Below are 14,563 nucleotides of genomic sequence, written 5' to 3' on the forward strand. Positions count from 1 at the left end.
AATTCATACATTTATGGGAGGAATAACAGAGGAATGGCACACCACAGAGTTATAAGGAAAGATACTTTGCAATTTCTAGATTATCGGGAATACAATTATTTATTAACCCCTTAATGCAAAATGTGGTACATGTACATCATTCTAAGCACTGTAGGACCCTAGCTGTAGAGGTCTTGCTGCAATGGATGGGATCTGGCTATTCAGCCAATACTGTGGTCAATAGTAACCACATCTAAAGGATTTGAAGGATTTACACCCAGATCAGTTGAGTAACTATGGCAGCAGGGGAGGGCTGGCAGCCTTAGTTCTGGGGGGCAAATCCAGTCCAAGTGGCCCATTTAGCCCCGCCCATTATTAAAACCCCCTCCTACATATAATAAGCCACTCCCAACAAACACTGTACAGCTGAAATTCTATAGTTAAGGCCTGTCTCTACACATCATAAGGAGAGGGGAGGGCCTGTCCTGGCTGCACTGCCTGCTTCACATTATACAATAAACAGCAGGCTACAGCCAGGAAGCTCCTCCCTCCCCAGATCCTGCTGAATGCTTGTGGTTCCCCCCACCATCTGCCACCCGCCCGTGGCCTGCTGCCCCCTTTCGCCGTCCTCACCCAGCTCTGAATCCTCCTTCTGCAAATGGCAGGAGGAGGAGCCGGAGCATCCCTTCTCCTACATAGCGCCACATACCTTTTACATCCAGTGATGTCTCCTTTGTTGTAGATGTTCTCTTTCTTTATCTTCTCCATTCAGACCAGACCACCATGATGATTTTTCAGCCATCTCCCGTCTCTGCAGAGATTGAGAAACAGACATTAGTTTCCCACATTTCCATCATCTTCACATCTTCTGTACACCCTTTCCTGCCACCCCCAATACTATACTGCAGAAACAGTCCCCCTGGAAATACTACTACCACACAGATAGTGCCCCCTTAAACAATTATTGGCACACAGTGCTCTAAAAAATAACTGCTCCCAGACACTAATAGTATAAAGATAATGTCCCCCAAAAATAATTGTGCTAAGCTGATACTATGCCAGGGTGCCCCCAAAGTAACAGTGCTCCCCAAAATCCCACCAATATAAATAATTCTCTGCCAGAGCATACTTAGTAGTAATAATGCCCCTATAGTGCCCATACTAGTAATCATGTTCCTCATAGCCCCCCAGTAGTAGTAAAGCTCCCCATAATACCCCCTAGTAGTAATAATTCTCCCTATAATATGACAGTACATGAAATACCCCCGCTTAGTGCCCGCAGTTGAGCTAATGTCCCCATAATGTATGCCAGTATAAAATACACCTATATAGCGCCCCAGTAAATGCCCTCATAGTGCTCCTCTCCCCCTTCCCCATAGTGTCCCCCACAATGTGCCAGTAAAAAATGCCACCTTAGTGCCACCAAATGCCATAGTGGCCCCCATAATGTGGCAATAAAAAAGGCCCCTTTAGAGCCCACACTTCCCCATAGTGCCCCCGAATAATGCCCCTATAGTGACACCAGATGCCCCATAGTGCCGCTCTCCCCTATTGTGCCCCCATAATGTGCCAAAAATGAAAAAAGCCTCTTTAGAGCCCCCAGATACCCCCATAGTGCTCCTCTCCCCCATGGTCTTCCCCCATAATGTGCCAGTAAGAAATGCCCCCATAGTGCCAGCTCCCCCCATAGTGCCAGCCCCCCATAGTGCTAGCTTCCCCATAGTGCCAGCCCCCTATAGTGCAAGCCCCCCCCCCCACAGTGCCAGCTCCCCCCATAGCCATAGTGCCAGCTCCCCATAGCCATAGTGCCAGCTCCCCATAGCCATAGTGCCAGCTCCCCCATAGCCATAGTGACAGCCCCCCCATAGTGCCAGCTCCCCCCCATAATGCCAGCTCCCCCATAGCCATAGTGACAGCCCCCCATATCGCCTGCTCCCCATAGCCATAGTGCCAGCTCCCCCATAGCCATAGTGACAGCTCCCCCCACAAAGAAAAAAAAAAAAAAACACTACTTACCTCCATCAGCAGCGATGCAGGCCTCTTCCGGCCTGTGTCCCTGCTGTGTGCTGCCCGGCTCAGGCGGCACGATGATATTGACGTCATCGAGCTGCCTGAGCCGGCCTCTGATAGGCTGCAGTCATTAGTGCCTACGGCCTATCAAAAGAACAGGGGAGGGACACGCCTCCCCCTCCCCTGCCCCACAGCACAGCTATCTGTATCGCTGTCCTGAGGACGGCGATACAGATGAATATGGAGATGAGCGCTTCCACAGCGGAAGTGCTCATCTCCTACTGCCCGCCGCCACTGCTGCCCGCCGCAATTACATCCAGGGCCGTGCCGCCTGTGGTGATCGGCGGTGCGGCCCTGAGGAATTAAAAAATTTAAAAATGATTTGTTAAAGACGGCCCAGCGGCCGTTTTTTTAGGGCGGCCTGGGGGGCAATTGCCTCCCTGCCCCCCCCCCCCCCCGGCCCAGCCCGCCCCTGTATGGCAGGATAACAATTGCTACCAGGCATGATGACATCTCCAACCAATAAACGGCTCCACAAAGTGTAAATCGATGTGTTGTTAAAACAAATAAAACACTCCAATTGAACAGCAAATGACAACACAATAACTATTAGTACAAAAAAAAGTTATTAATACATATTAAGTAGTCATAAAAAGCAATCTAATAAAAGCGGCATACATATACAGTAAAAAAAGGGATACACTGGGCATGTAACTGCATCTAAGGGATTTGAGTGATTTCCACCCCTATTAGGTTCAGGGTCTAATGGGTGGCTAGTCAGTGTAAACTTGACAGATAGAATACACAGCAATACAGAAGTGATAAGTAGAAGTCCTCTAGTGGGACTAAAATATTTAAAATACTAATAATTTTTTCCTCATTAAAAAATATTGTCAATAAAATAAAAAAAGGATACTTAATGGGGTGGTCCAATACATACATTTTAGAAGGTCAGGCATGAGCTGAAAGAAAAAGCACTACTGACCTTATTGGAGGCTCAGCATTCATGTGACGGCATGTCACTCTTTTGGTTTGGTGCAGTGGCACAACACTGGAACTGGGAGGCGACAAGGTAAGTATATATATATATATATTTTTTTATATTTTCAGCCTAACCCAGCCACCTCTACATTTAGGTCTTGGGCAACCTCATTTAATTGAAATCTGTAATGATCCGAACTATTAATGGGCATCTGTCAGCAGATTTGTACCTATGACACTGGCTGACCTGTTACATGTGTGCTTGGAAGCTGAAGGCATCTGTGTTGGTTCCATGTTCATATGTGCCCGCATTGTTGAGAAAAATCATGTTTTAATATATGCAAATGACCCTCTAGGAGCAACAGGGGGGTTGCTGTTACACCTAGAGGCTTTGCACTCTGTAACTGCTGCGTCCCCTGTGCACTTTGATTGACAGGACCAGGTGTGATGACGTTTACACTGCCTGGACCTGTCAATCAAAATGCAGAGAGTGCAGCAGTTGCAGAGAGAGCAGAGCCTCTAGGAGCATTGCCTTTACACCCAGTACTTGATCAACTGTATGACCAATGTGGTCAGCAGCCTCAAGTGGTCAGGAATGTTTTACGTGTGGTCGACCTTGCCGTGTGGTCGTACCCTTATTAAACTAATCAACCTAACTTATCCAAAGCATATTGTCTTTCATTAGGTAGCTATGGTTTGGTCGTCTACCATCAGCCTGTCTATTCTGTGCTGCGGTTTCCATGTGGATTAGTACTATTAAATGCGGCTAAAAACACGGGCAGAACTATGGCAGTGCAAACTGCAAACCTGTGGCAGAAATCTGAAGGTCAGCCTTGGATTTCTGGTGTGGAGTCCACACCAAATACATTTTGGAAACATCTGACATGTATTTCAGTCGTGCAAACATGGCCTAAAGACAACTGATCGCTGCAGGACCGGCACCTGGCTGCAGCTGGTATAACCAAGTAACCATACTGTCAGTTTGAGGGAACCCCTTTCTATGACATCCATAAAAAGGAATATGGGCAAACATTTTCTTTAGGAGACAATCCCTTAAACTAATTTATTGTGACATTTTTCTGATCCTTTATTTCAGATCCCCCCAAAGCCACTGGCGTAACTATAGGGGTCGCAGCGGTTGCAGTTGAGACCGGGCCCCTAAGCCAGGGGGGCCCTCATTGCCAGTGGTGCTGTATATTTCTCTGCATCTTATAAAGGGAATACTAGTGAGCGCTTCCATAACGAAAGCTCTCACTAGTCTGCAGGAGGAGGGGGAGAGAAGCGCTGTGAGCGCTGTACAGTACTTACCAGTACTTACCCCTCCTCCTGCTCGCTCTTCTCGGGCCGGTGCTGCTGTGTCCTGGCTGCCTGCAGCGTCAGAACGTACATAGCGCACTCTGACCTGATGCTGCAGGAAGTCAGGTGATTGCAGAGTGGGACCTGAGAAAAGATGAGAGCCCAGGAGACAGCCTGACCGCAAGAGGAGCGGCACAGCAGGAGAGGTAAGTTTGTTTATTTATTTTATAGTCTGATCTGAGGTCTGATATGGGGGTCTGAAGGGTCTGAAGAGTCTGATTGGGGGTCTAATTAGGGGTCTGAAGGTTCTGATTAGGGGCCTGAATGGTCTGATTGGGGGTTTGAAGGATCTGATTGGGGGTCTAAAGGGTCTGATTGGGTGTCAGAAGGGTCTGATTGGGGGTCTGATTAGGGGTCTGAAGGGTCTAATTAGGAGCCTAAAGGGTCTGATTTGGGGTCTAAATGGTCTGATTGGGGGTCTAAAGGGTCTGATTGGGAATCTGATTAGGGGTCTGAAAGGTCTGACTGTGGGTCTAGAGAAGTCTAATAAGGGTCTGGAGGTCTAATGAGGGTCTGACTGCAGGTCTGGAGATATAATGGGGGTCCAATTGGGGGTCTGGAGGTCTAATGGGGGTCCGTCTGGGGGTCTGGAGGTCTAATGGGGGTCTGAATGGGTGTCTGGAAGTCTAATGGGGGTCTGATTGGGGGTCTAGAGGTCTAATAGGGGTCAGATATGGGAGTTTGGAGGTCAAATGGGGGTCTGAAGGTCTTGTCTGAGGTCTAATGGGGGTCTGGAGGTCTAATAAGGGGTCTTATCTGAGGTATGATATTGGAGCGGGGTCTGACATTGAAGTCTAATGGGGGTCGGATATGTGGTCTGACAGAGATCTAAAGGGGGACTGGTCTGAGATAGGTGGTCTTATCTGGGCTTTGATATGGGGGTCTGATCTGAAAGGTAAGGGGGTATTTTTTGTACTGGCACACTATGTGTGGTACCACTATTTTCAGGGGGACTGTTTCTACAGTATAATATTGGGGATGGGGTGTTGAAAAGGTGAGGAGGATGATGGAAAAGCATCACCTGCAGTGAGCAGGTGAACAGAGAAGAGAAAGCAGCTCTCATATCAGCACTGCCCTCTCTTCAAACAGCTGATCTCCCGACACCCCTGCCGGTCTGATATTAATGACCTATCTTTAGGATAGGTTGTCAGTAGTAAAAAGAGGACAACCCCTTTAACAGTAGGACTGGAGGGAATGGGTTAGGTTGACAATTTGGCATAGGGGAGGAATGTTTTAATTTTTGCCTCAGGCACCAGAAAGGCTAGGTGCACCCCTGCCCCTTGCCATAAAGCACTGGGGAAGGTGGTGGTGGGGGGCCCAAGCTGAACTCCTGCACCAGGGCCCATAACCCTTTAGCTACGCCCCTTCCCAAAGCTATATGTTAGACATAGCCACCCGGCACCAGCAGCGTCCTGTGTAGACGTCTAGTATGCAGAAACTATATGACTATATACCAGTATGAACATAATTGCAGAAAAGAAAAAAGGTGTTGTAGTCCAGCTTCTAAAATGAAACACTTTATTCCAAGCGGCAAAATTTCCATACACAAGACACGGTACACGATCTACGCATTTCGGACCTGATAATTGCGGTCCTTACTCATGCAAATGTACCATAAAATCCTGACCCATATATGTCACTATTCCACCTATCCACGAGGAGAAAGGTTACATGTGATCTATATGGACATTCAATGGACATTTTTATTTGCAAATTTCTGGAGTGTCGATGGGAGCAAAGTTCTCCCCTTCCATCGCCAATATTTGTATGGCATGGTGGGAGAAACACTTCTTGTTTGCTGAATCTAACCCACATTTTTATGACATCAGATGGCATGGGAGATATATAGATGATTTGTTGTTCGTCTGGTCTTCCGGACTTCCATACATACTTGAATAGTTGTTTGAGTGCTCTTTCGTTTAGTTCACATTATGATGCTGAGTCCATTTCCTTCCTGGATTAAAAATTGGTCGGGGAGGTCTTGAGTTCTCGAGTACACACTTTGACATACAGGAAAGAAACACGTTATACGTAACATACCTAAGGGCAAGCTCATTAGAGCGAGACGCAATAGTTCCAGTGTGGATACTTTTCTACTGGAATGGGAGGATATTAACAATAAATTATATAAGAAGAAATATACCGCACAGTCTATACAATGAGCTATCAATCGGACATTCTCTTTGGACAGGCATTTTCAGTTTTTTCTTAGTATAATGCAAGGTGAACAGAGAAAGGATGTTGAGACTAAGATTAAAAGGGAACAGGTCACATTTACATCACGATATAGTGAGGAATATCATGAAATATGCAAGATGGTCAGGCGTCATCTGCCGGATTGGAGTGCTATAGTGGCTGCGGGTATACGATGTGCAGCCCGTAAAGCACCTACCATAGGCCAAATGGTTAGCCCTAGCATTTTTTGTGAACGTTTCATAACCAGTTAGAGCCTACAATAACCCAAAAACCGAACCTCACTCCCCAACCTACTACAACTTGTACAAAAAAAAAATGCAAGGATTTAACAAGGTAAAAAATCTCATTTTATTCAATATAAATCACATGATCATTACAGGTGAGACTCAAAAGGGACAGAACATGGAGACGGGGCCACAAAAGGGCTCTACAATGTGGAGAATCACAATGGGGGATAATGTGACCATATACAGCAGGTATCAGACAATTGACAGAAGCTGTGAATATTGGAGTAGTTGTGGGTGCAATTGCTGTTCCCTAGTGTTGAACAACTACCTGACTCGTATTCACAGCGTCCAAACAATGGATGCTGTAGGGTATACTAGGACGGTGCAATACTACTCATAAAGATGGCATATAACAATAACTGCAAACCACTAGTCCCACCCTAATCCAGATACCATGTTACCTACCCATGTTGCTGCTGAAAAGTGGTGACACGGTTCCCCCACTGCTTCAACCTCGACACGTGTTTCGCCACGTAGGCTTCGTCAGGAGGTACCTCAGGGCATTACGTCCAGTCTAATAGTTCAAGGAATAGAAAGGGTTACTTCACCTGTGAGATGCGGAGACCACAGAAAAAAGCTTCTCAGTCGAGAAGCTCACTGGATGTTTGAATTGGGAACTTGTTTCCCGACGGGCCTCAATAAGAAATATGATCTAATTTTGCAATATTTCTGATGGACTTGCTGCTTGATCGTTATGTTTATTATGTTTGGTTTTAAATGAGTATACTTCTGTTTATACATGTTTCTTCTTTTTTGGCGCATATGGTGTTAAATCTGATTAGGAGTCTTTTTTTTGTCTCCTCCCATATAGATCACATGTAACCTTTCTCCTCGTGGATAGGTGGAATAGTGACATATATGGGTCAGGATTTTATGGTACATTTGTCATGAGTAAGGACCACAATTATCAGGTCCGAAACGAGTAGATCGTGTACCGTGTCTTGTGTATGGAAATTTTACCGCTTGGAATAAAGTGTTTCATTTTAGAAGCTGGACTACATGTAGTGTCCCACTAGGTAAAGGTGGGCACTACACAAAAGGGTTAATGTGTTTACTGTCTTACTGTTATGTGTATGCATTTCCCTGTTATATGCTTATCAGGCCTAGTTGGGTGTAATTTAACATTCCAGACACTAGAGGGAGATAGGGAGCCCCTAGTATAAATGTTCAGGCCCAGACAGGGGAGGAGTGGTGTATTCCAGGGGACTAGAGGAGTTACCTCGTCAGTCTGAAGCTCCTGAGGCTAAGGATAGCTCAGTTGAGACACCCCAATGGTAGGAGAGCACCTCCTGGGAGAAACCTGCAGCCACCTTCCAATCCAGCAGAGAAGACAGCTAGGAAAAGAAGGTATTGTAACCTAGGCAAGTGCCAATACTGGAGGAAGGAATTTATACACCAAGGATTTAAGCCAGCAATTAGGCATCCGGGCCTTGGGATCCAGCCAGCTAGAATAGCTGTGAGGATAGAGCAGCATTGTACTGCAAAGCATTAACTATATACCCTCCAAGTATCTTGCAAGATAGAAACCTGCTGTGACATAAACCTGCTGTGCATTTGGAACTGTAAGGGACTGCATTATCATCTACTGTAACTACATGTACAAAGTTGGACTGTTTCATCAAGTAAAGCAACGTTTGGTTTACCATCTGTGTACTCATTTAATCCTCCTGCAAACCGGTGTGCCACCGTTACAGGCACTGGCGTCACGATCCTTAAAGGGACCTTACCTAAGAAACTCAAAACACCTACAACATCCAGGGCACCTCACACACCATCAGGCCTGGTCCCTATCTACAGAGTGTGCCCCAGAGGAACTAGTGTCTGCCTCTCCTTCACTGTTGCATGCCAGGGTTCTCCTCAGAAAAGTGAGTAACCCTCGATTGCCCATACCGTGACCTCACTGTCGCTAATACCCTGCAGGTCTGGCGTGCTGCATACAGCACCTTTTTTTCTTTTTTGCAATTTGTCACAGCCGAGTCCAGGCTGTGTCCGTGCTTCTTTACTGCTGGATGCAGGTGAGCGCTGCTTTTGGTTTTTCAGTTACTAGAATGAACATAATGTAGCATCCAGGTGTGCACTCCATCAATGCAGTGTGACACATCACTTTGTATGAGGCTCATTACTTCAGAGTCTTATCCTTTTTTTCTGGACATAAAAGCCTCTATAATGAGATGTTTATTGCCTCTTTGACATCTTGAGTGTATGTGTTTCTTTAGGTTTTATTGATCTGATTTTTCTGGATCAAAGATAATTGTGAGGGATCACAACATCAAAGTGTTTATCAGGATACGACTAATAGGGAGAATTTCAAACCGTGAGGCATGCACTCAAATATGCTAGGGAAAATGTGTGTATTTCCCTGAAATGCTACTTTGTTTTCTCCACTACTCTTCTGTCATCTCCATTTTTTTTTATTCTCAGTGGTACAAAGTCATTTTTTTGAAGCCTGAAGTAACAGAAGAGTCACTTGATGGTTGTGGATTGGGAAAGGAATAGCAATAGTATCTTAATATGAATGTAATTGACAAGTAAACCTAAACCACAAGGTCACTGAATTCCCTACTAGGTGCCTTTGTGCTCTTCAGCCTGGTGGCCACTGACATTTCTTCCAGCTCACCAGATGTGCCTTACTGTGATACCATTCCTTACTTTTTCCATGGTTTACTCATTTTGTGGCTGATACAACAGGAAAAAAAGATTTAGGCCTCTTTCACGCGTCCATGTCCCTGATGAAGTCCATGACAAGATGGTCAGTGGTTAATTTGTAAAGATCTCTGTAAAGGATCTGTGTTTGGTTCGTTTGTCCGTTTTTTGCCTTCCGTGTGTCATCCGTGTTACACAGATTCTGCTAAACCGAAAATTAATTTCCATAGCATCTCCTACCAATGATCCAGGAAAATCATGGACCAAGCACTGATGACTCCCATGATTTTTACGGACCCATAAACTATAGTCTGTTTGAGGGATTCAGGGACAACAATAGGGCATGGTTCGATGGTGTCACCATAGGCCCACGTTCTATGGAAAACCACTGATGTGTGAATACACACACCAAAGTCAGTGGATACGTGTACTATCGGTCTAGACCTTGGACAGCACACGTATGCAATTCACTCATCTGAAAGAGGCCTTATTTTCACATTTCCAAATCAGTTTAAAGCAAATGTGCTTTATTACCTACTAGCAGAAGGACCCGGCTTTGCACGGGTATATTTTATCTATTTCAATTAATGTTTGTGTATGGCGTTAAAAGATATCAACAGTATCCACTACAGTACCCCGTCCCTTTAACAGTGACCTCCACAGCGGCCTGCCCCTTAACAGTGACATCCACAGTGCCCTCCCGTTTAACAGTAACCTACACAGTGGCCACCCATTTATTAGTGACCTCCACAGTACCCCATCTCCTTAACAGTGAATCCCACAAGAACCCGCTCCCTTAACAGTGACCTCCACAGAGCTCCATTTACTTAAAATGTGACCTCAACACCCTACCTTTAACAGTGACCTCTACAGCACCCCTCCCCTTAACACTGACCTCCATAGTGGACCGTGTCCTTAACTGTGACCTCCACAGTTCCCTACCCCCTTAACAGAGACCTCCACAGCACCCACCCCTTTAACTGTGACCTCCACAGCATCAGGCCCCCTTAACAGTGATCTCCACAGCAGCCCGCCCCTTTAACAGTGACCTCCACAGTAGCCGCCCCTTTATTAGTGACCTCCACAGTACACCATCTCCTTAACAGTGATTTCCACAGCACCCGGTCCCCTTAACAGTGGCCTCTACAGCAATCTGCTCCTTAACACTGACCTCCATAGCAGATCGTCCCCTTAAGTGTGACCTCCAAAGCAGCCTGCCCCTAGGGTGGCCAGAGGTCTGGTTTCAGGCCGGACAGTCTGGATTTTAGACTCCCTGTCCTCTGTCCGACGCAGAGCCTGAATGGACATTCATAGGGATGTCCTTTTGAAGAGCTCACTCTAAGACAGCAGCACTGTGCTGTCTGAGCGTGAGCTGCAGGGAGAAAGAGTCCCCTCCCTCCCACCCCTGCAGCTGACAGAAGTCGATTTTTACCTTCATTTTTTCAATCCCCATCGGCTGCGGAGTGGGAGGGTGCATGTCCTAACCGGATTAGGGGAGTGGCTTAGCGGACCTGGGGGCTGGGTTTTTTAAGTCTGTATTTTTCCCCCTTAACTGTGACCTCCACAGCACTTCGCTCCCTTAACAGTGCCATCCACAGCTCCCTGCCCCTTTAAAGCTGACCTACAGCAGTGAAGAAAAATGGCTGTGTTGTTATGGAAACCTGGTGTAAAGCTATGTGTATGTGGAGACTAAGGGCCTGCGAGCTTCTATTGGCTGATAATGGTCATGTTACCAAGCTTCTATTGGCTAAAGCATTTTTTGTGAATATCTCAGGAATGGTACGAGTTAGAGAGCTGAGACCGGTCTAAAACCTTCCCGGACACCCGATGTACCTGTGTGCCAAATTTTAGTGAACATACACACATACATACACTCAGCTTTATATAGTAGATTGGCATGACCAGTAGTGGCCGCAGTATGAAATTAGAACACAAGCACAAAACCAGTATGGCTCTAACAATGACTTCTACATGACTGCTTTCTACAAACAGCATCACCGGTCAACCGCTTGTGTTTTATAAAGCGAGTACTAGTGAACCCTTCTATTACGGAAGCACTTACTAGCATGCTGTAGGCGCTGGGAGCTGTGACTGTAGCGCTGGTAGTGCTGGCTGTGCTCACCGCTCCCTGGTCTTCTCCAGGCCTATGCTGCACAGTCCTGACTGCATACCAGTCTCACAGCAGTAACGTCTAGAGATTTTGATAGCAGCATTCCTTACTGACTCTGATTGGCTTTTACCAGGGGCTGTTCTAGGGGGTGCAGAGGTAGCAGTCGCTACCGGGCCCAGGAACCTGAGGGGGCCCAAAGACTCTTGTGCTGCATAAAAAGACACCAGTATTATAGAACGTGCATGCTGGTCAAGTTACACCTCTGGCTGGAGGGAAGGGGTTAGGTCAAGAATTTGGCATTGGGGGTGCTGTTTAAATTTTTGCCTCAGGCAGCACGAAGGCTATGTGCTTCCCTGCCCCTGGCGAGTAAGCACTGAGAGAAGGGGGGGCCAAGCTTAACTCTTGCACCAGGGCCCATGAGCCTTTAGCTACGGCCCTGGCTGCTACAGATTCTGGAATTTCCTTTCTTTCTCTTTTTCCAGGAGTAATCCAGTGTAAAGATTCTCTCATGGTAGATCATGCAGAGATCATTAGTCTCAGTACTGAGGAGTGAGGCAAAACACAACTTCTCACTTCCTCTGTAAACTCTAGACTCTCTTTGACTAGCCAGAGCTAGGGGTGGAGCAAACAGCCCACACCTCAGCTTCCCTAGGGGCTGTGCCGAGTTGGTTGACTCAATCACGCCCATACATTACCATACTGGGGATACAATGCATAAAATGACATAACATGCAAGTAAATGAACAAAATAATTTGCGAGTACCCCCTGCTCTTGCGTAGTGCACATATAGAAACACGAGGTCTCATTACCAGCATGGTGCCATGTAGTACAGATCATGTATCAGTTCTCTACATATACAGCTGTCAGCGTGATTGGAGCACATCACCTCCAAGGTGTTGTATTAACCTTTTTTTCCCTTTCATCGATGTACCCGATATGTCATCACAACTGACAAAGCTTCATTGCTCCCAATAAACCCTTCACAGTTTTGTAATCCTCATCCATTTATCCTCTAAATCCATTGAGATCTTTCCCAGGATTCTTCAAAGAAAATAAAGGATTAGAGGCCTCTATGGGCTCCTGATGAGGCTGATCAAGCTTTCGGCTCTTTTGCCGCTCATCTTCGAGCCCATTCTAGCGTGGATTAGTATGAAGCATACAATGAAAAGGATTGCTAGGCTATTTCATCAGGTAGTCAGGTGTTGTGTATAGCAGACAGGAGTCGAGGTTAACCCCTTATGGTGAGGGTAGCTCTGTCTTGCCTTGCATGCATGTGTTAGGTTCTTTAAGGCAAGCATTAAATATAAGGATTTGGATACTCATCAGCTCACATTTCACAACATAATAATTTAAAATAGGAGGCAATTATGCAAATATCTTTAGAGCAAATTTGTTTCCACCAGGGAAGATATCTCCAGCCAGTGTGCCCTATCATGTCAGTTTCACATGAAAATGTTCGGGCTCACTCGTCTGACCCAAACTCACTGCGTCATAGTGATTTATGATACTGTGATCTGCCTGACCACAGGTCTACTGTCCATACTCAAATAATGCTATGTGTACAGGGCAGTAGACCCGCGGGCAGAAACTCATATCATTATAAATCACTATAAGGCAGTGCGCTTTGGTCTGATGAGCAGGGACCGGTCCAGGAACTGCAGCCATCACATGGAGTGTATTACCCAGACTGAACACACTTGTGTGAAACTGGCCATAGGGTCAGGAATCACCTACAGCAAAACATTGTGCACCGTGACAAGTCCTGCCAGACTATTATAAGCCAATGGGGTCCATCACACACGTTGGTGTTCACTATTTTTGATGGAAGCCATGACACAAATGGATTCAAAACCTTTTATTCACTACACCATGCACTGTGATATCTATCTATCTATCTATCTATCGATCTATCGATCTATCTCTCTCATGTATATCTATTTCATACCTGTTATTACCAACAATGAGTGTGGAGCCACTGTGCCAGCCAACCGGTTTGTATTAGGGCTAGTCCTGGCAGTCGTCTGGTTTTCACCCTTTAACCTCTGTACAGGGATCTGGCCTTTGCTGCAGGGAAGCAGCCAGGCCACTATCTCTTGGAATAGTCCTGGAGTGGTTAGTTGCTGACCCTCAGTGGTCAAAGACACCGGTGCATGACACAGAGAGATCAGGCTATACACATAGTCAGGAAACAGAGGTAAGGGCTGGCAGAGATTGTGCAAATCTGTGGAACAGTCCAAAGGTCAGAGCCGGCGGCACAGGATCTGTACAGTGAACAGGCACAGGTCAGGTACACAGGCAGACAAATAGATTAAATCTCTTTTACAAGCTCTAGGAAGCTAGAGAGACCTGGCAGATATATTGATACCTAATGAACTGATAAGCTCATTAGTCAATCAGCTGAGCACAGAGTTATAAAGGGAAATTAACCCTTGCATTAATACTGGGAGAAATTTCTCCAATACACACACAGGATAAGGTGTTGCAGCCAGGCAGCATGGGACACAGGAGTTGGCCAGAAAGATCTATCTATCTATCTATCATCATCTAGAACTATCTATCTATCTATCTAAAATAGAAAAATTCCACAGCACATCCAAGGCTTAAAAAAAGTAGAAACGGCTTTATTCACCAGACACGTGACGTTTCGATCCGCTTACTGGGATCTTTCTCAAGCAGTGACTGCTTGAGAAAGATCCAAGTAAGCAGATCGAAACATCGCGTGTCTGGTGAATAAAGCCGTTTTCTACTTTTTTACACCTTGGATGTGCTGTGGAATTTTTCTATTTTGTATTCATTGGAGGTGGATCGCCCCCACAGCCGCAGGCACTCCGACCGTACTTTACAGACAGCTGTGCTGCCCACACTTTTCTACCTTCCTATCTATCTATCTATCTATCTATCTATCTATCTATCTATCTATCTATCCATCTATCATCATTATCTAGATCTAGCTATCATCTATCTATCAATATGTCATCATCATGACCTATCATATCTATC

This window comes from Bufo gargarizans, chromosome 4, assembly GCF_014858855.1.
Source record: "Bufo gargarizans isolate SCDJY-AF-19 chromosome 4, ASM1485885v1, whole genome shotgun sequence".
Taxonomy (NCBI): domain Eukaryota; kingdom Metazoa; phylum Chordata; class Amphibia; order Anura; family Bufonidae; genus Bufo; species Bufo gargarizans.